General features: G+C 42.6%; 1 protein-coding gene and 1 pseudogene across 1 annotated transcript in view; both read right to left on the bottom strand.

The window, feature by feature from the left end:
• The window catches only part of LOC143388818 (phosphatidylinositol 4,5-bisphosphate 3-kinase catalytic subunit delta isoform-like), a 30,537-nt gene extending 13,598 nt beyond the window's left edge, over nt 1-16,939 (bottom strand). Inside the window, 1 exon segment of the mRNA XM_076842322.1 lies at nt 16,900-16,939. The gene's annotated coding sequence lies outside the window, so the exon portion shown is untranslated.
• On the bottom strand, nt 13,873-14,022 carry LOC143387278 (small nucleolar RNA SNORA70; annotated as a pseudogene).
• Nucleotides 16,940-25,981: the final 9,042 nt, after the last annotated feature.

Here is a 25,981-nt window from a genome sequence, read left to right as displayed (position 1 = left end):
CATGTATAGTGGTGCCCAGCTACAGACATGTTTAATTTAAGAGTGATATTCTCTGGTGGCAGTGCCAGCTGGTGCCAGGCATCCCTGGTGGGATGCAGAAGTGTCTTGGAGCAGTGTGATTCACACTTTGCCTTGTCATCCTAGGGCACTGCTGCTGGCAGACGATTCCTTGGATTGTGAAACCACATCCTATTTTAGGTTCCTCTTTCTTAGAATGGCCAAGTCAAAGCATCCCTTTATTATTCAAAACCTGGGGGACTATCAGGAATCCTTGGGAATCTGTCTATAATGCCATATGTTCTTTGGTCAAGTGGGGAAGTCAGTGGGACACACTGGGTCACCTAATCTGGTGAGGCCAAGATGAGCACACAAGGGAAGACCTACCAGGAGCTCTGAACAAAAGGCCAGGGTTCTGACAAAATGCACTCCTGCTCCCCTGCCCTCAGCACCCTGGAAGTAAAGTCTTCAACCATACTTCCCCAGCTAGGTGGCAGGGAAATAATTCCACAGAAAGTGGAAAAGTGGAAGGCCCATGAAGGCTTGTGCAGGATAGAGAGTGAACAGGAGACAGGACAGGAGAAAGCCAGATCTCCTTCCCTCTCTCTGTTCCCAGGACTCAGAGTTCATCAGCCAAAAGCCTCAACCCTCTGTTCTGGACAAAGCCCAGACCCAACACTCTCCCTCTCACAGATGTCAGCAAATTCAGGGACTTCAGAACTGTCCAAGAATGCAAACTGATATAACCACCTTGGAAAACTCTCTGGCAGAACATATGAAAGGTGAACACACCTGTGCCCTGCACCAACACATCCACTCCTCAACAAATGGGCCCAGAGACACGTGAGAGTGACTGTGACATCACTGCTTGGGACAGCCCTGACAAACTCACATCAGCAGTAGGGTGGGGAAATAAACTGTGGTTATTCTTTCCAAGTATAATTTTATATCACAGGCAGGATGTATAATCTGCAAAGGCATACATAATGCCACAATGTAAATGAATCTCATAGACAGAAGGGTGAACAAAAGGATCCTGGAACCAAAACCAGGCGCTCATGATTTCAACCACATGGAGAATGACAAGGGAGAACTGCTCATCTATCTTGACAGCAGAGTTACCCCAGCCTGAGGGCCTGAGGAGCTTCTGGGTGTTGAAAGCATTTTGGTTTTCTATATAGAGACTTTTCACAAGTGTCTCATACCCTTGGTCCACATGGTTCAGATGGGCTGACTTCACTCCTAGCCACTAAGATGGCATGAGACACAGGCCCAGCCAAACAGAAGTCAGAGTTTCCACTCAACTGTGGGTCAGATGGGACACTGGAATGGAACTCAGGCCCAACCCATCCCTGAGTGTTGCCTCCCTGGCTCCAATAATCCCAGGAAGGGCTTGTGAATATCAAGTCCATTGACTAGGTTTCAATGTCCAGACTTCCTTCTGGAGTAGCAGAAAAGATATACTATTGACATGAAGCTTCCAGGAAAGGTCCACTGCCCTTAGGGGCAGAAATCGAGAAGAGACCAACATAGGAAAGCAGAACTACAAATGGAAATGGAGAACACAAGCATGGGCACGAGGATGTCACTGAGTCCCTGGACCTTGCCATGTCTGCAGCTTGTCCCTTTTTCCTTTCCCGTCTCTCTCTTCTCTCCAGAGAAGTTTCAGTTGGGTTTTCTGCCACTTGCTGTATCTTTCCATGAGTGCAGCCATGTTTCCTTTTTGGAAGTTTCTAGTGTCTAGAAAGTCCTTTGCTTGGAAGGTGCCCTGCCTCTCTGAGACAACCTGTGTCCTCTGAACTGCCATCTACAGGCAAACAGGCAATCCGCCTGACCACTGTCACTGATGGAAGACCCCATCTAGAGCATCTGGTTAGCTCAGAATTCCAAACTTTCCCCAAAGTGTCTGGAAACAGTTTCATAATGAGAACAAGGAAAGGTAGTGGCAATGTGTGGCTTGAGAGAGGCCTCTAGGGACAAATCATAGAAGAATGTTTCAGGTACCAAGCTCCTGCAGAGTCTAAAAGTGTGCCACAACCCCTCCCTAGTCCCCAGAAAACTTTCCTGCTGGCCACATCGATGAGCTTTCTGCCAGCTCTCCTGGCATTTTTCAAAGTAAGCCACATTCTGTATGCCTGTCCAGGAACAATTGCCTGATTTATGAATTCAAGAACTCATGGCTATCTTTAATATTTTCATCTCATAACTTGCATTCATGCATTACTGGATTTTTTATATTATATGTATCACTCAGTCTTGGATGAATTCCTTAATTCCACTAGTAAGTATGAAGCCTGATTAAGTGCTAGGGATTGCAGGAGGAGCTGGGAATAGGGTGGTGATGGCCCTGACAGAGCTCACATTCCACAGGGAGACACTGGTTCACAAGTACATAGGCAGGGAAGCAGAGTGCCCACACTGGCCCAAATGTAGGGGAGGACAGTGCCACATGGCGCTGTCATGGAGAGTAGCTGGGGAGCAGGGACATCGCATGTAGTAGGCTAGGAAAGACCCCCCATGGAGAGGACCTGGAGTGAGGGCCAGAAAGTGGAGGGGAGACGTGGTGGAGATGGGGATCAAGATCATGAGGGTCCGAATCCTGCACATCCTGGAGAACAGGGTAGCACTTGGGTTTCTGCTATTAGTGAGATGGGTGGCCTAGGAGGGTTTTTTGGAAAATCAATGATGGGATGTGACTTTCATCCAAGACAAAGCCATTGGCAGTGCAATGGAGGGACTGATGAGAATCAAGTTGAGGAGGCAGTGGGTGAGCATCAGTGAGTTTTCTTGACCCAGCAATGAACACCAAGCAGAATCCAACATGCTACCAAGAGGAAAGAGTTCAGGTGGAGAGGAGCCATGGGTAGCCGCAGGTTTGGGCCTGGGAGTCTGCAGGGCTGGTGGTCATCGGATGCCCAGGGAAGTGAGGGTGATACAGAGCCCTGGTGATGAGGCAACAGGTGGTCCATCTCAGACAGATGACATCTGAACTGCTGATTGATACCAGTAAAGATAGATATGCCCCTGTCAGAGGCCAAGTGACCCGGTCCAGAACCAATGGGAGCCATCTGTGGGGTTGCAGAGATTTAATCTGGGGCCAGCATGTGACAAATGGAGACCCATGGGAGTGGGTGAGAGGGCCTAGACAGAGGGTCAAAGAAGGCTCAGGGGCACCCCCGGAGCAAGTGTGGCATGATTCCAGGATGAAACTTTAGCAATCCCTCCCTCCAAGGCCTCTGCCTTCCCAAGATGACTGTTCTGTCCAAGCCTGACATTCAGAGAGCATCAGAGAAGTAGCATAGCACAGACTCAGTTCCTTCCACCTCTTGGCCACTAGGTCCAAAAAGGCAGCTGAAGGACAGCAGAGATTCTTGTGGGTCTCCATCTCAGGAAACCCTGTCATCCCTTCCAGTGTCCTGGAGTGTCCCTGTTGGCTGTTCTTTCCTAGCCCAAGGCTAAGGAACATGTGGGGGTCTGACCTGGGCCCTGCAGAGGCAGTAATTTCCACAAACATCTTAAGGAACACACTGTGGCCCACAGGCCTCACTTCCAGGAGCAGGAATGCTTCTGTGCCTTCTGAGGGAGGACAAGTAGGGGCATACCCCACAACTGAAGATACTTCCTCCAGCTGAAGCTGCAACCATTGAGACTCCCCCTATAGGCTGATAGTCCCACTGGGTTGTGGCCTGGCTGAGCCCGGGGTACCTGAGGGATTCCCTTTCTTTATCCTAAACCTCTGCCAGGGCTCTGGGCCAGAATCTTCCCAATCTGGTAGACTCTACTGCTTTTCCCTGGCCATTTCAAATGTGACTAACTGACCAGGCAGTGCTGCCCAGCTTCTGCTGGTGTAAAGACAGACTTTGGGACCTTCAGTTACTTGTCCTGGGCAATGGCTTTCCAGGGGAACACATGAGTCACTCCAGACATAGTGAACAGGAACTGAGAGAAAGAAGTGAAGATGTGTCCCGCCCATTTGTGTGACAAACATCTCCCTGAGGGAACCCGAGGCGATGTGTGCCATGTTCCCTCCACGTTGCCTATGGAGTATCCATGAGCTGCTCAAGCACAGGAACCATGCTTATGAGTCTGAACCCAATGACAAGATATCATCTCCCTTCTGGATACCAGAGCCAGAATTCACAACCCAACTAACCTGAGAAAAGGGGCCTCAGTCATAGAAACCTTGAATAGGCAGAAATGCACAGAGTCCAAGTGTCTACCCCAAACCCAAGCTGGGAGGATACAAGAGCAATATCCTCCTCAACCAAGGAGAAAGAGAAAACCCTGCAGAAGTACTTGTGAGGTACATGACCACCAATGATCGCAGAGGCCAGCCTGTTGCACCATGCTGAGCCAGCAGTGTCTGGGCTCGGCTCCTTGAGCTGGGTTCGATATATAGATGCCCTTCTTAACTGAAATTGACACTTTTCCCATTGTCCAACCTCTGTGGACAAGTGAGTGGGCACTTCAGGGTCAGAAAGTGCTCTGCCAGGGGGCCCAGTTCCCAGCAGAACTCCTAGACACTCGCCAGGAAGGTCCCAGAAATAGTCATCTGGCTCTGTCTACCAGAAAAAGCACAAAGACCCTTCAACCACCACAGCCTCCTGGAGACCCTAGGAGTAGCAGGATGGAGAAAGCCCCCTCCTTGGCCCAGTTCTTCAGCAGGCATTTCTGTGAGCACCTTCTAGTTTCCTACTAGGCACTGCACAGGCACCACCCCTTCTCCTAGAGAAGTTGTAGTCTAATAGAAACAGACAGATTTTAAAAGGAAGGAAATGAATAAACAAGATGATTTCAAAGAAGAAAATGCCTAGAATGTGGAAAAGAGAAAAGGTGGGCAGGAGACAGTCATCAGGGGAGGTTACACTGAATAGGTGAGGACCTGTTGAGAGACAAGCTAACAAAGACCCAAGACATGGGAGCAACCATAGGGTTCCAGGCAGCAGGATGGGAGTGCAAAGGCTCCAAGACAGGTGACTGGGAACGGGGAGATGACAGCAAGCGTTTCATCCTGCGGGGCCCTGGTGCCACAGCCAGGATTCCGGGCTTTGCTATAACTGCAATGGGAGCCCATGGGAGGATTTTAGGCAAGGGTCAGACTTGGCCTATTTTTCCTCTACAAGGAAGATGGCTTTGGCTGCAGTAAGAGAAATGGAAGAAAGGGGTTTCAAGATGGAAGCAGAAGAAGACAGCAAAACCCAGGCAAAAGCAGACAGGGGAGAGATTAACCAGGGGAAGAAAGAACTCTGCTCCACAAGCCCAATACACCTGAATCCTCTACTTCAACAAGCAGAGGAGCAGATGTGCCAGCAGGCTGTACTTCTGCTGTCCTTACCAACTTTTTGACCTGAAGTACAAGTCAGGAGAAATAAATAGTCCAGGGTCCCCCTAAAAGATATATCTAGGCTAGATGTACGATTATTCTTAAACACAAGGTCTTTTGTTTTGTAGTCTCATGCATGTGAGGCTGAAATACTTCCCAGCCCTGAGTCAGCAACTTTATTTGCAACCAAGAATCAAGTGGTAACAGTTGGGTGTAACGGTAGACACCTGAAATCTCAGCTACTGGGGAAGCTAAGGAAGGAGGATCACAAGTTTTAAGATAGTCTTAGCAATACAGGGGGATCCTGTCTCAAAATTACATAAGTAATAAGTGCTAAGATGGAGCTCAGTGGTACAGTGTCCCTGAGTTCAATCCCCAACACTGGAAGAATAAAAACAAAAGTAGACTTTCACTCATTAAGCAGGGAAGGAGTTCAAAGATGATGAAATATCTGCTGCATTGTAAAAAAAATTATGATCCTGTTGAAGAGTATGTGGAAGACCTGGGCAAAGTGGTGCAAGCCTGTAATCCTAGAGGTTCAGGAGGCTTTTGCAGGAAGATGGTGAGTTCAAAGCCAGCCTCAGCTTTGGTGAGATGCCAAGTAACTCAGAGAGTCCAGTCTCTAAATAAAATACAAAAAGTGGTAGGTATGTGGTTGAGCGACCCCCTCCCCCCCACAAAATAAAAGAGTATGAGGAAAAATTCATAATTAGTAAAATGAAGACAAAGTAAATAAAAAGTTGAGAGAATTGCCAAGTCCAGGAAAAACACAAAGTGCAAAAAGAAAAGACATACGACTGGGGTGCACTGAGTGGAGACCACTGCACGTGGCAAAACTGCTGCTATTTCATACAGACTCTGGATTCCAGTTTGTACCCCTGGCACTTCTGTGCCAGGATCTCAGCCTTGCAGTGCATCAATGCTGCCATTCCAGAGCCAAGGATAGATCACCCTCCTCAGCCCTGTTCACTGTCTTAATGTGAAACAGACGCATCTCATCAATTGGGCCAGGCTACAAGTCCTGGCTATAAGAGAGGCCAAAATTTTGCAGTTCCCATGGTGGGTAGGCATTTGCTATGGATACAGTCTATCCCAAACTTATGTGCTAAAATTCTGGTACTCTTTGGTGATATTAAGTGGTGTGGTCTAAACTGGGAGCAATGGCACATGCCTCTACTCCCAGCTACTCTGGAGGCAGAGGCAAGAGGGTCACAAATTTGAGGCCAGCCTCGGTAACTTAGTGAGACCCTCTCTCAAAATATAAAGGGCTGGAGATTTAGCTCAGTGCTAGAGTGCTCCTGAGTTCAACCTCCAATACCCCCAACAAAAAGGTGAGTCCTAGTGTGAGGCCCTTAAGTCATAGTGGTGCTGCCTTGAAGGGAATGCTGTTCTGGAGTGAGTTCTCAGGAAAGAGTTGTTACAAAATATGAGCACAGCGCCTCCCCCTCATGGTGACTTGCAGCTTTTTGATGTGTCCTCTCCCTCTTACATGCACTTCTTTCATGATGCCATCTGCCATTAGTCCCTCACCAGAGGTTAAATGGATGGGGCTGTCACATCTTGGATTTTCAAGTTCTAAAATTGTGAACTCAAAAAAGCTCTTTGCTTCACAAGTATCCATGTCCATGTATCTAGTTATAAATACAGCCTATTATGGTGTTATTGTTTCTGCCTCCTCCCAAGACTATTCAACATACTAATAGCTGAACTATGCATGGAAAGCCATTTAACAGCTGGGCCTAGAGAATGAGAGAAACTTCATCCACTTCTTTCCTCATTTACTCTCTAATGTTAGTAGAGAACATCCCCCTGAGGCTTCCTTGCAAAGAGATGCAAAGAGTGTTGGAGTTTTTTAAAATGCACATCTAACTGGGCACAGTGGTGCACACTTGTAATCCAGCAACTCAGGAGGCTGAGGTGGGTGGAATGCAAGTTCAAGGTCAGCCTGGGCAATTCAGTGAGACCCTATCTCAAAAATAAAATAAAAAAGGCTGAGGGATGTGGCTCAGAGGTAAAACAACCTGATTCAATCCACAGAATCAATCTCTCTCTCTCTCTCTCTCTCTCTCTCTCACACACACACACACACACACACACACACACACACAAAGGAAGAAAGAAAGAAAGCAAAGAAAATAAAATTCACATCTAAACCTGTATCTAATGTACTATTTTACTTAAATGATGAAAAATTCTGAGTTTAAAATTCATTTTCCTTGGAATTTGAAACATCTATCCATTTTTATATAGCTTTTAGTGTTTCTTTTGCTTTTGAAAAAGTCCATGGTAAATCTGTTCTTTTATCAGTATGCAGCATTTTTTCTTCTGGTGAGGTTACTTCTACTTCTGGAGGCATTTTATTTCATTTTGTTTTTCGAGAAAGGGTCTCACTACATTGCTCATGCTAGTCATAAACTCTCCAGCTTAAGTCATCCTCCTGCCTCAGCCTCCCAATTAATCGGGATCTCAGGAGCATGACTGGCATGAGTCAAATGCCAAAGGCTGCAGCTCACTAACTGGCTCTGGAGCTCCACAGTACAAATCCATCCCAGGCAGCTGCATCCTTCTCTTTGGAATTTGCCTAAAGTCTAGTCCGCATCCTCACTTGTTTGCTGAAGTTTGGGTCATTTTCTTCTTTTGGGACTGCTATTCCTATGAAGAAGACCTTCTTTGGCTAGAATGTCAGGGAGGTTGGATCTTCTCCAAATTCTTAACTGCAAAAACATATTTCTCCTCCCTTCCCCCAAACACTGCTTTCTTCCCCAAATTACCTCTCCACAATGAGCTATGAAAAACCACTAGCAAAGTCCCTGCTGCCTGGCAGCTCAAAGGTGCTTTGGTGGCAATGAGCATCATCCCACTCTTTCCTGACTCTGAGATGCTTATTTGTTGGGGAAAAAAAACATGTAAAACAGAATCTCAGAAACCTCCAGGACGTCTTACAGGACGTTAGCCTAACTGCAACTTCTTCACCCCTGTTTCCCTTCTTGCATGCCACTCCCATTTTGAATGACTGGCCCTTCTCATGGCCTTTGGCAGTGCCATCCACTGCTCCCTTTGGTGGTACTAAAGCATACCACAGGAGTATTTCCAGACCCTGGAACAGGGCTGTTCATACAGATGACTCAGATGAATTTTTTAGAGTTGTTTGTTAATTTTATTGGATTTTTTGAGAGGAAAGTAATTGTTCAGAGCCATGCCTGGGTTCTAATTCCAGTTGATAGTTGCAGAAAGTAGATTGAGAAACTTGAGAATTTGACTGACCATGTGGATCTGTTTTCAAAGCCCAATCTAAAGGAAAATCCATTCCTGTTGGGCTGGAGATGAAATGAAAAGATGTGAGGGAAGGGTCACCTGCTCACCGAATTTGTGGTGTTACTTTCTCCACCTTGGGAAATTCTGGAAATATTCTGATCACAAAGAGTGGAAATAAACAGAGGAAGAAAGAAAAGACCTGACAAAACACCAGAGCTCCAACCCAACTGGGTGATTTCCAGAAGAATAATCTGTCCCTTCTCCCATCCCTGGCTCTGGGCACAGCTACCTGCACAGTCAGCCTGGACCCCAGCAGGTGTACTGGGGAGGGATTCTTAAGAGCAAAAAAGCTAAAACATGGCTTGTCTATGAGATGCAAGCAGAACCTTAGAAACCTACTGGAAGAGGCATGTGCTAAACCAGCACATTTCCCAGGGGTCAAGCTAGAGCCTTCTGGGCTGCCAGCCCAGTTCCTGGAAGGATGATCTAGGAATCCTGCTACAAGAGCAGAGGAAAGTGGGTGTGGATGAACCCTTCCCTCAGCATTGAGGGAGGATAGCCAGGACTTCCCAAGACATTTCTGGGGGAGGAGTTCGAGGCCAGTACTAAGGGATAAGGAACAAATAACTGCCACTGCTGATCAACAAAGAGAGAGAGAAATGTTGGAGATACCCAAATGTGGAGAGCAGTGACACTGAATGGGAGAGCATTGTCTGAGATTGGGGTCTCTAATGACCTCATGACTGTTGCATGCCTGGTGCCTGGGAATGTTCCTGTACAACGGCACATGATGCTTAGCTGCTGTGGCAATGCCCTGTATGAGGACGCTCTGTGCAAAAGTCTTATAGGCCTCAACCTTAAACTCAGGCACATAGCTCCTGGGCATAGAGGAACTCTCCTGCTAGACAACCACAAAATTCCATTTCTGAGGTTGCCTGTTTACCTGGCACTTTAAGCAATAAACTATCTTGAGCACTGTGCATAGCCCTTAACATTGCACATTGCAACTATGGATTGCAACTGTAGAAAAGCTGCATAAATATTTCTAGCCCAGTTACTGTCTGAGTACAAAGAATAAGGCTTGTGTAGTCTTTAACCTGAAAATTAGACATATATAAATAAAGACTGCTGGCTAACTCTTCAAATATGCTTCTCCATCAGAGAGACGCTCTCCAACTGATCCCAGCAATTAATCTACAAAATCTTCATGTGTGAGTATTTTATTTTCTATTCCCCATCGCCCCTGGACAGAACCTGCAAGAATAGCACATTGGCCATGGCACCAAAATACATAAGAATGGGCACAGGGAAATGAGAGGGATCACAGGAATGTGCTTTTAGAACAGGAAGGACATGGCAAAATATGTGATGGAACCAAGAAAAGGAAGAGACAAACAAGGCAAGAAAAAAATTCATCCTCAAGAATTCAGGTCAGAAAATGAGGAGCTAGGGAAGAAATCATAAGAGGGTGATCAGGGGAAAGACACCTTCTGGCAGGGAGCTGGCCCCAGTCTCTGGACCAGGTCTGCCCTCCTCTAACCCTGCCAGGTTCAAGGGCAAAATTTAGTAGGCAATGCTAGTGAGGTACTGAGCAGAGCAGGCTAGGTCCAGAATTGAGGTAGGGGAGGGGACGACCCATGCAGAACTGCTTGATCCCTCTTGTCCCAAACAAGGCATCCTTGTCTGGAGACTGCTGAGGATCTGGCTCATCTCATCAAGGGCAGTGGTCGAAACTCTGGGGATTCCATCACCTGGTAGGCAAAAAGGATGTGATCAGAGTAGGAGAGGAGAACATTGCACTTGTCCAGACAGACAATCACAGTGTGGTTGCAACCTCCTGCCTCCAGTTGTGACCTCCTGGACCCGTTGGTCTCCTCAGTGGGGTCTCCTCAGTGGGGTCGTGTCCACTGAGGGGGATGTGCCAAACTACCCCAGCCTCCACACAGCAGATCTCCACGTTCTCCCATTCCACACACCCCAGGCTGAAAAAGCCCAACATTGGGCATTATGTGGAAGAGGGTGCTGGGAACCCACAGAGACCCTCACAGTTGTGATTTCTACCAAGTGTTGGAGCCTATGCCTGGGTTTGGTCTCCTTGGATATTCTTGCACACAGTAGGTGGGTCCTGGAGAGACCAGAGGTTGCCAACATTAGTGTTGAGATGGAGACCACAGGACCTGAGGGCAGGCCTTCAGGGAGAGGTGCAAGCAAGTAAGAGGGTTTCAGAGGAAGGACATGGCCCAGGATAGGTGGCCCAGGGCAGATGTCCTTGGGCAGGGGTGGAATCAGAGCCCACCCACTTCTCGTGTCACCAGCAAATGCTCACATCTTCAACTAAACAAAGTGCTCACCAAACAAAGGAATTCAGTCTTCCAATATCCCAATTGCTCAGAGACAGGCCTTTGAAGTTCTTTATTCAAATCCCAATACCCAGAGCAGGAGCAGGATCTGGGATTCAATGCACAATGATCCTGATCTTGGTCTTAGTGCCTTAAAACCAGTGGACAGAAGGTGCCATTTCCATAGTGTGTGAAGGCTGGTGATCTGCCAAGCCTCTTTTATGTTCAAACCTTATGGATAATTTTATATATATATATATATATATATATATATATATATATATATATATATATATATATATATATATATAATTTCCACAAGAAAATTTACTAAAATACTGCCTGAAACAGAAAAAATTAGTTATTTTTAAATTATAAGTTTAAATTCCACCCCATGGTACCTTCCATCATACTCACATCATCTCTGCCATCCTGTTTTAAATTACAGGCAACATCCGGGCAGTGCTTTCCTTCCAGTGACTTCAATGATTCTATGTAGAGTCAACTTTGCACTCTTCCTTCTACCATCTCTACCTTCCCATTCCCAATGTATGGGATTCTCTCCAAATGTCCTAAATGTTCTCTAGTATTGTGCATCTTCAAGTGCAAAATCTCAATTGTTCCCTACTACCTACCTACCACAGGATTAGGGGATCCTTTTCCATCCAGAGATAATGGCCACAAGGAAGCTCCCACCAAAGCCACAAAGTTTGAAGGAGAAGATGGAGTTTAACGTGTTCTTTGAGGGAAGGGTAAGAATGCAACAGGCAGAAATTAAGAGAAAAAGGCAAAGTAAATGCCATGAGAAAAAGGGCAGTGTATTCCACATCACTTCACGGGTATTGACAAGTAAAAAAGAAATAGGAATACTGATTATAGTCAACTAAAGAGAATGTGGAAAAAGGAATGATTAATAAGAGAGGGAGAGAAACACTTACAGGATACAGAAAAAAGAAATTTAAATAGATACAAAGGAAGGATGGGTGACTAAAAATGCCAAAATGAAATTATAAAAGTGGACTAGAAAAAACAAGATATATACATAAACAAGCATCTTCCCAATTGTTTTTATGTTGTTCTTTTAGCAGAAATGGGGATTGAATCAAGGAGTGCTCTACAACTTAGCTACATCTCCAAACTTTGTTGTTGTTGTTGTTGTTATTGTTTTACATAGAGACAGGGTCTTGCTAAATTGCAGAGGCTGGCCTCAAACTAGCGATTCTCCTGTCTTAGTTTCCTGCATCACTGTGATAACAAGCATGCACCTCCATAGCCAATAGAATTGCCACCTTGTTTGCAAAATTTAAATGAGCAGAAGTACTCCTTAATGTTTAGGAGATAATGACATCAAGGTGCACAGCAGGTAGGCATATTTGAGAGTTTCCAACTCCAGATTAGAATATCAACAAAACTAAAAGACCTGATATTGCAGATGAAAGAGTCCTTTGTTTGTTCTGACTTTACAATACCCTATCACCCACTACTTTCTCCCCAAGGCTTAGCTCCAGGAATTGCTCCAGCAAACAGCAAGTTTCCCCCCTCACCCTATTTCCCAAAGGACTCACCCACACTCTAAGCTCAATCATCTCCTATGCTGAACATGATCACACCTTTTCACAAGAGCATCACTTTCCAAATAACTGCAAATCTCTGACAACCATGACTGCTTCATGTGTCATTTGTCTCTCTAAAGGAAATTAGGGTACTAGTAAAGCATAATGAGCTCTCTAAAATTCTTGCTAAATGAGATTACCTCAGCTCTTCAAACCTGATCCTAGGTAGAGACCTACTGATATGATTACACTATGATGCATCCTTCTCCATAAGTGAGAATCTGCAAATACTTATTGACTAAGAGTAGAAACAGCAGTTATGATAAACCATCCATTCAGTCCTATAAGTGATGAAGGACATAGAACAGGTTTTATATGAGACAAACACTAAGTATAAGGTGATTCTGAATTATTTCAATAATATTAAGATTGTGGAAATTGTGCCTAAAATAATTGAGTTTTGTTATAAATGATGAAAATTCAAATTATGTAATTAAAACATCTTTAGAAAATACATTACTTCATATTAGCTCAATTTAAAATTTGTCAAGTTTGATTACTGAAGACATTTGTGTATATATGTAAGCACTTGATCAACTACATTAATGCATAATTATTAAAAATACTAGGGATGAGCTAACAAAAAAATCCAGGTTCTTCGGTTTCAAATCAAATCATACCTGACATACAAAAAAAAGGCAGTTTATGTTGCTGCTAAAATGGGAAAGACTATGAATCTTTCATAATAAAGGTGGTGACAATCCCAGCTTACACTTGTTATTAATCATGTGCCAAGCATTATTAACTAAGTATTAACCTGTTTTCTTATCTGCAATATGGTATATTATATATCTCATAAGGTTGTGTGAGGATTAAACCAGAAATGCAAAACTTCAGGAGTTGCAGTAGGTAAGTAATCAATAAATAGTTCCTATTGTTACCATTTCTGACAGTGCAACCAGTTCCCCAGGTTTATTGTGACCACCCCAAATAAGATTGAGGCTGGTAGAGAGAGAAGCTTCAAGGACAAGACCCACTACTTGTGCAGGGAATGAACACAAGAGTGTATTTGACCTTATGACCTTAGGGCTTTGTTATTAAGAGACCACATTCTCTCAAATCATAGGTATTAGATATGAAATTCAAGTTTAGAGTCAAATAAAAATGTGATCTTGACTTTTAAAGAAAAATAGAAAGTACCTTGGGCTATGGTGAATGAGGAAACCCAAGTTCCAACTTAAGGTAGCTATTACCATTATGCCCTAATTCTGAAGCTTGAAGAGTTGCAAATGATGGCATGGCCAATATCTTCTTTGACCAGAGTGTTATAAGACTTCTCAAAAACAACTTAAATACTAGTCTGGAGACCAGAGCACAAAAATAGATAAGAGAAATAGGGAGAGGATGATGTATCCAAGGTCCCTTAGAGCAACACAAACAACACAAAAGAGGAGGAATGAGTTGTATACATAACCAGGGAATCTGTTTTGGAGGTCACTGTATGCTGAGCTTCCATCAGAGAGATGATAAGTGAGGTGGGCTTAAGTAGCTGTGGCTAATTTAACTAGATGTAGAACATAATGTCTTCAAAATGTAATGGAAGGTTTGGAGCATATAATGTGGAAAAAGGAGATTCAGATAACATAATCTTATAAATGACTAATCATTCTGTGAGTTTTCCCCACCAAAGATGGCTATTTATCTTCACAATAAAGAGTCATGCTGCATCTTGAAAACAAAAAGACTATTAATTAAGGATGATAACCGTCCATAACAGCAATCCTTAGAATAAATTTTTAAAGTTAGAAGAGCCTTTTCACATGAATAATAGCTCCTTAAAATCCCCTGGATTTTTCTACTACAATGTGGCCACAAGAAGCCTCAATTTTTTTAATTTATCATTTTAAATGATAAATTAAAAAAATCATTTTAAGAATTATATACAGCAGAATCAAATGTAAGCTATTGGAAAAATAAAAAAAGTACCCTGGTCTATGGTGAATGAGGAAACCCAAGTTCCAACTTAAGGAAGCTACTACTATGCTGTAGAACTGTCACAGGGAAGGCTGGCCCAAGAAGGAAGCCTACTAATATTAAAAGAAGCTAGAGACTTGCATTCTTATTTAAAAGTATAATTTCAAAACCTAACCCCCACATAAATATTAAGGAGGCTAAAACAAAAAAAAAAACTCTTGGCAAACCATTTTCCAAGACCCTGGGTTTACAAATTCTATGCCCAACCACACTAGCATTTTAATGGCATTCATAATCTTCTCAGGTCGTAATTTTTCCCTACAATTTTGCTTTCTGAAATTTGCCTAAGCTTATGGAACCAGAAAAAATGAAGCATAAAAATGTTAAAAAAATACACTTTCTGTATTTTCATTTTCTTGACCCGATTTAGGAGAAATTCCCAAAACAGGCACTGGAGAGTAAATCAAAGTAGTACTATACCTAAAACTCAAACTCCTTAACAATAAGTTTTATTTCAATTAAAATATTTCTATAACAACTTCTGATCAGAAATACATTAACTGAAAATAACTCACTTGTAATGAAAAGCAGACTGTTAAGGCTAGTAAATATTTTTCTTTATTTCTTTTCTTTTCATTTTTTTTCCCTTGTACCAGGGATTGAATCCAAAGTACTCAACCACTGGGCCACATCCCCAGCCACCCCCCTGGTTTATAAATTTTGAGACAGCGTCTTGCTAAGTTACAGAGGTTACTTTTGAAATTGTAATCCTCTGGATTCAGCCTCTTGAGCAGCTGGGATTACAGGTGTGTGCCACCCTGTGCAGCAATCCTTGCTTTTTACAAACCATTGTATCTTGTATTTTTAAAATAATTCTTGAACCTTTAGAATCCTTAGCCAAGGAAAATGAAAGAAAACACTATCCTATGGTTTCTGATCAATGCTTTAATTCAGATTTAGCTCATCATCGGTGTAGTATGTTTGTTATATTCTCCTTAATACCTCTTCTGATGTTATACTGACAGTTTGACCAAATGAGTTAAAAAATATCCTGAAGTAATATTTGACTGTATTTTATAAATTTATAATCACTAGTGCTTAACATATTATTTATAATATTAGCTATTTTACAGGTCCCTATCTAAAACAATCTACTGATGGAAAAAACAAATGCTGCCAATGGTTATACTTCCTCTCCTCCACAGCTTCAACAGTGCCTGAAGACTCTTTCCACCAAGTTGCAGATTATATGCATACTAAATAATTTTCCCTATCTTATTTTTGTTCTTATTTTTGATGACTCTAAAGTCACTGACCCTGTCTTCTGGGGTCTCATTTTGGGATGTCCACCCCCACTTGCCTCCCTAACTGCCAATTTACTTCAGCCAGGATCCAGGAAAACACCTGAGTATTTGCCTGAGTATTGAAGATGCAAGTGTTCTAACAATCAATGCTTCTCCTGGAGGCCCAAAGAAAGCTAGTATAGTAATAGCCGCATGGGTCAATTGCGGAATTTAGGCATTTGTTTCTCATCTGTCTCATGGGATAGTGCTATCATTAGTGAATTAAGTATGAAAATGTATTTAAAGTGTGCAATGCACAGACAATAGAGAATAATGGTGCTATTGGCTAATTCCGGTTATCCCACTCCTATCAATGATACTACCACCAACAACAACCATTTAGCATCTAAATCAGAGGCAGCTATTTCCTACTAGAGCAGAAAGGACTTTAAATCGAAATACCACACAAGATACAGGAGTCTGTTTGAACTACTGCAACCCAGCACTATTAGGAGTTTGTAATAACCACCATAATAATTCATTTTATCTTTCAATGCAATATCACTTACAAAGTCCGAGGAGTCACAAAATCAAGGATCCTCTACATTGTGAATACACAATGGAAAAATGAGATACAGAAAGAGAATGTGAGGAAGGGGCACGCATATTTTAAAATAACACTATTTCCACTTAGCATGTGCAACCACAACAAAATAAATCCCAAACTCCAGCAGCACAAACGGATGTTTCCTAAGGAAAACAAAAGGCTAGAGATTGTACGGAAAGCTTAACGAAAGTAAGTCTGGATGTCTGTAAAGGAACATTCTCAAACAAACTCCATGGGAACTAGTCAGACGACACCCCACCCCATCATTCCCGAATCCCAATCTCGAAGCCCTGACAAAAAGTTGAGAGAGAATCCGCTGCAGCACAGATCCTGTGGCACACCACACCACTAGCAAAGAAACACGGGAACACAATGCAGAAGCAGCTTACAATAGTGGGAAAACAGGAGGAGGCACCCAGCTGGCCGCAGCCCCCAGGGGAGCTGGGTGTCGGGAGGAGTTGGGCGCAGCTCCACGACTGGGAGGCAAAGTCCTGGGGAAAGGGAGGAGGTCCGGTGTACGGCCTTATAGGGACCCTGGCGCATCGCGAGACAAACGCCCCATACTCACAATTCTGCCATCCATGCTCCTTCCTCCAGCTCCCTCCAGTTCTCCTTAGTCGCTCCACGGAACCCGCCAAGCAACAGCACCCACACTGTCAAGGAAACCTCTAGAGTGCGCCTGGATCGCCTCACGTCCACCCTTGGGACAGAGCCGCGACCCGCCTTCTGCTCATGCGCACAGGGGTGCAGCGAGTGCACTCCACCAGCAGGATCCAGGTTGGAGCCAGGAGGGAACTAGGCAGTGCACTAACCCCAGTGCGCAGGACAGAAAGGCAGTGCCTTACCCCAACTGCGGTGTGGCGCATCCAATCCGTGGAAAAGTTCAAAACTGGGCATGGGGCACTGCCTTACCCCGCCTTTGTGCTGCTGGTCCACCCCGCCAAAAGTCCGAAACTGGGCGTGGGGCGGTGCCGCTGGTCCAACCCGTGAAATGTCCCAACCTGGGCGTGGGGCGCTGCCTTATCCCTTCTGCAGTGCGGCCGGTGTACCACAGGAAAACTACCAACTGGGCGGGTGGCGGTGCCCTACACCGCTTGCTATGCTTTGGTCCACCCCGCCAAAGTCCCAACCTTGGCGGGGGCGGTGCCCTAACCCTCCTGAGGTGCAGCTGGTCTGACACTGGCAAAGTGCGAAACTGGCCGTGGGGCACTGCCTTACCCCGCCCGTGTTCCGCTGCTCCAACCCCCGAAAAGTCCGAAGCTGGGCATAGGAGCAGTGGGACCCACCTTCACTGAAAAATGGCTGGCACCAGGGTTTTATCGCCAGACGGTTGGCATTTAACAATTGCTCACGCTCATTGTTAAGATGATTTTTGCAATAAGTCTCTGTGTCCTCTTCTTCAATTCCTTGCATTTCCCAAATGTTCGTCTTTGTTTTCATGTTTCATTGATTTTTTAAAAATATATTTTTTAGTTGTAGATAGGCACAATGTGTTCCTTTGTTCATTTATTTATTTTTATGTGGTGCTGAGGATTGAACCCAGTGCCTCACGCATGCAAGGCAAGCCCATTACCACGGAGCCAAAACACCACTCCTGTTTCATTGATTTTGTTGTAATTAAAGAGAGCAGATGTTGACAGCACTGAAAATATTGATTGACCCTTCTGAGGGATAATAAAATGAGAAGGTGCAGAAGTAACATTATGGAGTACCCTTTCTGCTACCTAAAGCGTGGTCTTTGTCCCCATTGCTATCCAATAAAGATAGCAGGGTTTGAGAAAAATGGGGAAAAGAGTTTTATTGTTTTGCTAGCTAAGGAGAAACATGGTGGACTCCTGTCCCAGAGGGTGTGATTCTCTCTTACTTGAGGAATACAGGGCTGTTAAGAGGAAAACGGAGGCTAGCATTCAAATATGATGGGTAGATATAAGTAGTGGGCATCTATTGGGTGTCCTTGACAGCTGTTCCTGGAATTCCTAGATTTGGGATAAAAAACCCTATTTTTATGGCTACTAGTTTTCATGTAAGCTACTAGTTTTCCTGTAAGAACTGTTTCTGCTTTACTCCACAAGTTTTGCGACCTTGCATTTTCACTTTCATTTATTTCCAAGTTCTTTGCAATTTTTTTAGTTGAATTTCCTCCTTGAACATGGAAACCTACATTACAAAAGACAAGCACTCTCAACCCAATAATCTACCCTTCTAACTTACAAAAAAGGAAAAGGCAAACCAGAAATCTAAGGAAAATAAAGGAAGGAAACAATAAAGTGAGAACAGACATTAATAAAATAGAAAATAGAACTTCAAAAAATATAGATAAAACGAAACATTTAAAAAAACCCTTTGAGAGGAACAATGAGTATCAAAAAAATCAATATAACTAAGATGAAATCACTGGAAAAATACTGAGATAAATAAAAATGAAAAGATTTAAATTACTAAGTTTAGAATGACTCATGACCAATGTTACATAAGCACTCCACCACTGAGGATGAAGGGTACCCCTTCACTTCAGTATTTTATTTTGAGACCAGGTATTCCTTGAGACCAGACTAGCCTCAAGTTTGCAATCCTCCTGCCTCAGACTCTCAAAGAGCTGAGACTACAGGCATATACCCACATGCCCTGGAAAAAACAATGTTATTTTGATACCAACCACCCCAAAAGACCTTTAATTATGGGGAAAAATGACTATCAACAAATATGTTTCATAAATACTATCTCAAAAAAATGGGGGTAGCAAGGCTGGGGATTAAGTACCCCTGGGTTCAATATGTGGTACCAAAACACAAAAACTAGCAAAAATAAAATAAAAGGTTGAGTCACCACTGTATAAATGGAAGTTTAGTTCAGTACATACTGTACTCTTGTCCATTGCAACAGTGTATTATTTATTAAAATCTATCAATACTCCTAAACTAACATCTGGGTTTGTTTCAATTTTAGAGTGGCTGACCCTGTCTCTGACCCAGGGAGAACACGAGGAAATGAACTGGCCCCTCAGCAGCTGTTAATTTGAAGGACAAGGGGTACTAGACATTTCTAAACCATAAAAAATGTATTATAAATATAAATTTTCTATCAGATAGTAGCAATTTGGCCAGATAGAAAGGGCAATGGGAACCGATATAGCATCAAAGCTAAGAGGGCAGGCTAAGGTTGGACAGACTTGGATTAGATTTCAGCATTTTACTATTTCTGTGATCATGAGCACATTACCTAGTTGTTCTAGATACTGTGGTATCCTATACAGAGTCCTCTCCTAAAGGATCCACATCCTTCTTGCAGCTGCTGGGAATATCAGCCAGTGTTAGAATACACTAGGATTGTTCTTGGCATTAGGAAATTTCTTGCTGAAATTGGCTGTGGACCCAGGGGGAAGTTTTTTAGTTCTGGTCACTTAAAATACAAGGTCTACTTCCAGCAATAGGCAGGCTTGAATATACTGATTTGCCATTGTAGAAGGGTGATTGAAGCAAAAATAAGAGTTCAAATTATTTTTTCACCTAAAACAATTGATATAATTAATGCTATAACTTTTAAATTTGTTCCATCATTGACTGGATAAAACATGCCAAAGATCAAGAGGATGAGCATGCAGAAAAAGGGATGCCTTCAGCCTTCACAGAAACAACACTGTATTTCACATTTACCTTTGCTTGGTTCAAGATACGCCTAATGAACTATGAACCTCTAATAGCCATGGAGGGAAGAGGCTTTCCAAAGCCCAGATACTAATGTAGCATGATAAAATCTGGAGGAGATCAAATTTGCAGAATACCTCAAGCATGACTTAAGATTTAAATCCTCTTAAAAGAAGCACTTCAAATTATGCCAATGGGTGTATGCCCAGTTGCACTGAAAATGTTTGAGTTCTTAAGGAGAAAGGGTATTAAAAGTTTCTGGCATGCCAAACAATAGATAATGTTTCATTCCTTTATATTCTATAATGAGTGTGTGTCATACCAGCCTTCCTCTGACTGTAATTCATGCATTCTTAAAAACTTATTAAAATGCATTGAATCAGAGCACTGCAGACAACAAAAGTAGAGACAACATTTGACAGCAAACCAAATAATGTTAGTTTTTTGTTTTTGTTTTTTTGTATTTTCCCCCATGGCACATGTAAAGAAAATGTCAGACACCCATAAGTTTTTATGTAAAATTATTCATAAAGGGAGGTGATGTCTCAGGCTCTGATAAGTTATTACCACAGCAAATTAACTCACTGCCACATGTTGCCTGTGAAGGGTTATTCCTTCCCTAAGTGTCATGTTACATTAGCAAACATTTCAATTCATATTGTTCACCATTAAACATGAGACTCATGTAAATTGCCATAATTAAAATGTAGGTCTTTCACAGCAAAAATATTAAGGCTTTTCCATGGTCAACTTCATTTTTCCCCATGGGAAAAAGATATGAGAGTAAGATGTAGGGTAATTGTCCTGGAAATTTGGAGGTTGGATCTTAGAGAATTTTCAATCGATGAACAAGTCACATCTATTGAATAAGGAGGGTGGAACATCACAATCTCCTAAAGAAGTTAGGAAAGACTATACAGGTTTCCCAATTATCTACAGCGCCACATAATAGAATGTTGATGTAAATTGAGGAGATACTGGGGAGATGCAGAGGTGATACCTTGATTTCTTTCTCAATACTTGGAATTAGGGATTTTCCTTTTCACTTCCAATTTTGAAGTAGAGTAACAATGATCAAGGCTACAACCAAATGTAGCATGTTACAGGATATGTTTTCAATAACTAGTCTTATTTTCAGTCTATTCAAAAACAATGTATTAAGCATTGCCTTATTTGTTTTTGTAGCAGGGATTGAACTCAGGGATCCTTAAGTTCATTGTCCTGGTATCTTAATATTACCAAAATTTTGAGGTAAAGTGAGAATTTAGTGTCAGTATTTGAAAAGACAACTCTGGGTCCTTAAAGATAGTATTTAATTTGTAATTTAAAAAATAACAGTTCTAACATTACTGGAACCCAAATCACACTGATTAAAAATGTACAAATGAAAATTGTAAATATATGATATAAAAATAATTTATGTTCAATTTCCAAAGTTATTGGAAATTTTAGAGAGTGTTCATTCACTTGCTTCTGGGCTAATAATGGTTTTCTCCGAATACAACAAAAGAAAAAGTCCCCCTTGCTTTTTTTCAACTCTTTAAAATACATTTATTTATTTATTTACTTATTAATTATGTGGTGCTAAGGATTGAACCCAGGGTCTCAAGTGTGCTAGGAGAGTCCTCTACCACTGAGTCACAACAGCACCCTCCCTTACTTTTAAACTTCCAGTAAAATGGTACAAAATTTAACCAAGGAATACAGGGACAAATCTTCCTGTCTTAGACATACAATTTTGAGATTAGGATTTCATTGAGACTATAACTTTAGAGATACTTTATCCACAACAAAAGTGTTCTATATATAATGGAACAAATGAAAGTTATAGTAATAGTTAAAGTTATAGTTCCTAGTAAGGGAAATTAATTCTAAATATTTTAAGCAGTAATGAAATGCATCAAATGTTATTGGTAGCACAAGAGTCTTCAGGAGGAGGAGAACATCAGTTTTGAAGGTCATAAGGCCCAGAGATATGTGCAAATGCTACCAGAAGATGGGTCCCAGTGGAGTCACCAAATGGCATTGTCACTGCAGCTCATGGCTGACCCAGATAGTTTTTTGGAAGCTTGTCTTTGTTCTGAGGTGTTGCATGAGTGTGTCTTATTAGAATACCCTGTGTCACTCACTGGTTACAACTTAAGGGGGAGGTAGGAGAAGGTGTCTGACTCTGTCACAGGAAGGACTGGAATCAAAAGTTGGAGAATTTCCCAGCACAGGAAGAGTGTTCAAAAAAGGCAGGCAACCCCAGTAGGTTAACAATCTACCCCAGGGGGACTTGAATCAAGTGACTTTCCTCCTTACATCCCTAAACCCTTTCCTTCTCTCTAAGAAGTGTAATGCCTGGTAATACTAAGATGACTTACCTCCAACAACTTAAGAATTTTTTAGAGTTCAATCACCTTTAAAATTCTAGGTCATTTTTAAGACAGTGATTTAATAGGACAGAGCAAAGCCCATTTAGCTGCAGAAGAAGAAATTAAAAACTTCAGGTATTCCAAACCTTTTAAGTGGAATTTAAGCTCTTCTGCATGTGCCCCACCTCACTTTTTTTCCAAAACAGTTTTGATTTTCTTCTTTACATTTTTACTTAGGGTTTAGTGATAATGGTCTACTAATAGTAATCTTTCAGATCTCTTGTCAATTGATATTTCCATAATTCACAAAAAAAAATTTAAAAGAAAAATATAAGTGAGTGAAGGAACACTGAATTAGGTTAATATGCTTGTAAAAGTTATTTGAAAAAGTAAATGATAACAATTCTTATTATTATAATACACAATAGATTTTATTAAAGCACAATATAATGGATTTATTAACCAAATGGTCAGAATTCAGAGATACTATGAATTGTATACAGTTGTATATGATAAATGAACTAGAAATTTCATGGCCTTAGTTTGGGTTGCCCACTGACAGACAAGGATTCAAATAAGAGCAAGAAGATAAGACACAAGAAAGGTGTGGAGAGCAATGACAGAGAGTGGGAGAGTAGTGAATGAGATTGTGGGTCTCTAATGACTTCACGCCTGTGGCATGTCTGCTGCCTGGTGATGGCCCACCCTGAGAGGCTCTGTGCAAGAGTCCTATCAGCTTTGACTTTATTCTCAGGTGCATACCTCCTAGGGATAGAGGAATTCTGAGCAGGCAGGACAACCACAATATCTCACCAGTACTGCTACTCCTCAGCATGCCTGCTTAACCATAACTTTAGACACTGGGCCTCTTGACTGCTGTCCAAAGCTCCTAATGTTGAACATTGCAACTGTGATAAAGCTACATAGATGGTTCTTGTCCTGTAACTTTCTTGAGCACAAAGCATAATGCTTCTATAGTCTTTAACTTGATGAAGAGACATATATAAATAAAACTTGCTGGAAAAGCCATTTAGATACTGCTTCTTAATCAGGGAGAGGCACTCCACATGACCCCACTTATTTTTCTAAGCAGCTGAATTCACAATAGCTAAGCTATGGAACCAACCAAGGTGTACTTCAACAGATGAATGGATAAAGAAAATGTGTTTCATATATATGATGGAATATTATCCATAAATAAGAATTAAATTATGACATTTGCCAGTAAATGAATGGAACTGGAGACTATCATGCTAAGTAATAAGAAAACTCTAAAAAGCCAAAGGCTGAATGCGCTATCTCTGATATGCAGATACTGACTCACACTAGGTGGCATGGAGGAGTGGAGGTCCACAGTATTGGACAGGGGGAAATGGGGAAAGAGTTGGGGATGGGAATGGGAAATACAGTATAATGAATCAGACATAACTTTCCTACATTCATATATGAATCCATGGCCAGTGTAACTCTATATCATATAGAACCACAAAAATGGGAATTTGTACTCCATGTATATATGATATGTCAAAATGCATTCTACTATCATATATAACTAAAAAGAACAAATTTAACAAAATAAAAATCTTGCATTCTATGCTTGGTTAACATTTATCAGGAAGTTAATCTTCAATAACTGGAGGAACGTGGACCTGTTCCTGACATCCAAGACTGGCATAAAAACCATTGGCTTTGTCCATATGAGAGAGATGTAGAAGGGCATAGCCAGGCAGGGCAAGATGCCAAGTGAAGAAGTCATGGGTAGGTGCAGACCAGAGGAGCATGGAGAAGGTCCTCCAATGAGATCAACTTCTGGGTTGATGAAAAGTGCTTATGAGCACAAGAAGGGAACCTAGTCAGATAGTTACTTCCGTATTCATGCATCTAAGTGGGGTATCCAAGAAAACAACTGAAATAGAGGCATGGACAACTGTGAGGGCAAAAAATGAACAAAAGAGAGAAAAGCATGGAGAGCAGAGAATATAAGACAAGGAGAAAATCCAGAATCTATAAAAAGAATACTCCAAAATTTCTGACTCAAGACCACTCTCTTCAGAGAAGTCTATTGCTGTTACTTGCAATAAGTCTCTGTGTCCTGTTCTTCAATTCCTTGCTGCACAGAGTCCATGAACCCAAGACTTTAAGGGAGTAACACATAGAGCACAGTAGTATCCTTTGGAAGGAGATAACTGGAGTGGAGTGAGTTTAGGGGGAAGTTGAGTTGAAAAATATAATCACAACTATTTTCACTTAATTGGTGGAGACAGTGCACATTTTGGTGTGCATTTGTATTCCCAAATGTTTTTTTGGGGGGGAGTGTTACTTATTATAGTCCTACCAGTCTCATATCATTTTGAAATTCTAGTCTAGGATCTTTGTACCTACTCTATTTTTTGAGAGAAAACATATATCTGAAAGTGCACAAAATACACTGATTAAAAGTGCAGAACCATGGTTATTTACCTATGAATACACCTACTTAATTATGGTTTATACCAAGAAAGAAGGAAATATAGTTGGGATCATTTTCTGTTGATACACCTTAGGTGGCTTATTTCATTTTAATTAATTAATTTATTTATTTTTGGTAGCAGGAATTAAACCCACAGGTGCTTAATAACTGAGCAAAAATTCTGGCCCTTTTCATATTGAGACAGCTCTGGATAAATTGGTTAGGGCCTTTCATAGTTGCTGAGGCTGGCTTTGAGCCTGTCCTCCTGTCCTCAACATCTGCACCCACTGGAATTACAAGTATGTGCTACCATAGGGGATCAGGTGGCTTATTTTAAAACTGACATGGTTTTTCCTTATTCCAACTCTAACTTTAACATAAGGGAAACAAGATTACCATATTCCTAGTCCCAGGCTAAGCTATCAGGCTATTCACTGGAAGATTGTCACTGCCCACAAGAAGAAAGAAAATCTCAACACTAGGAATTCCAGCAACAGGACACCCAATAGATGCCCATTAATTATATCTACCCATCATATTTGAAAGCTAGCCTCCATTTTCCTCTTAACAGCCCTGTATTCCCTAAGGCAGAGAGAATCACACCCTCTGGGACAGGAGACCACCATGTTTCTCCTTAGCTAACAAAACAATAAAACCCTTTTCCCCATTTTTCTCCAACTCTGCCATCATCCCTGGAGGGAGGAGTGATCCTCTGCGGTTGGTGTGGTGGGGAGCTCCCCCTGACACCCAGGTCTTAGGGGCCTCCCCTCTGGAGTGGGGAGTGCCCCTCTGCCCTTGGTGCGCTGGGGAGGTCCCCCGACACCCAGGTCAGAGGGGCCTCTCCCCTGGAGGGTGGAGTGCCTCCTCTGTCCTGGGTGTGCTGGGGAGCTCCTGGGACACCCAGGTCAGAGGGGCTTCCCCCCGGGAGGCGGGAGTGCCCCGATTCCCCTGGTGCGTTAGGGAGCTCCACCCCCTCACACCCAGACACCAGGTCCAAGGGGCCTCCTCCATGGAGGGGGGAGTGCCCTCTCCCCTGAGTGCAGGGGGAAGCTCCCCCCCTCCCACCCCGACACCCAGGTCCGAGGGGCCGCTCCCCCAAAGGGGGGAGTGCCCTCTCCCCTGGGTGCCGGGTGGGAGGGTGGTAGCTACCAACACCCAGGTCCTAGGGGCCTCCCCCTGGAGGGGGGAGTGCCCTCTCCC

Source organism: Callospermophilus lateralis, unplaced genomic scaffold (genome assembly GCF_048772815.1).
Source record: "Callospermophilus lateralis isolate mCalLat2 unplaced genomic scaffold, mCalLat2.hap1 Scaffold_45, whole genome shotgun sequence".
Classification (NCBI taxonomy): Eukaryota; Metazoa; Chordata; class Mammalia; order Rodentia; family Sciuridae; genus Callospermophilus; species Callospermophilus lateralis.
This window is presented reverse-complemented; position numbering and strand designations above follow the sequence as displayed.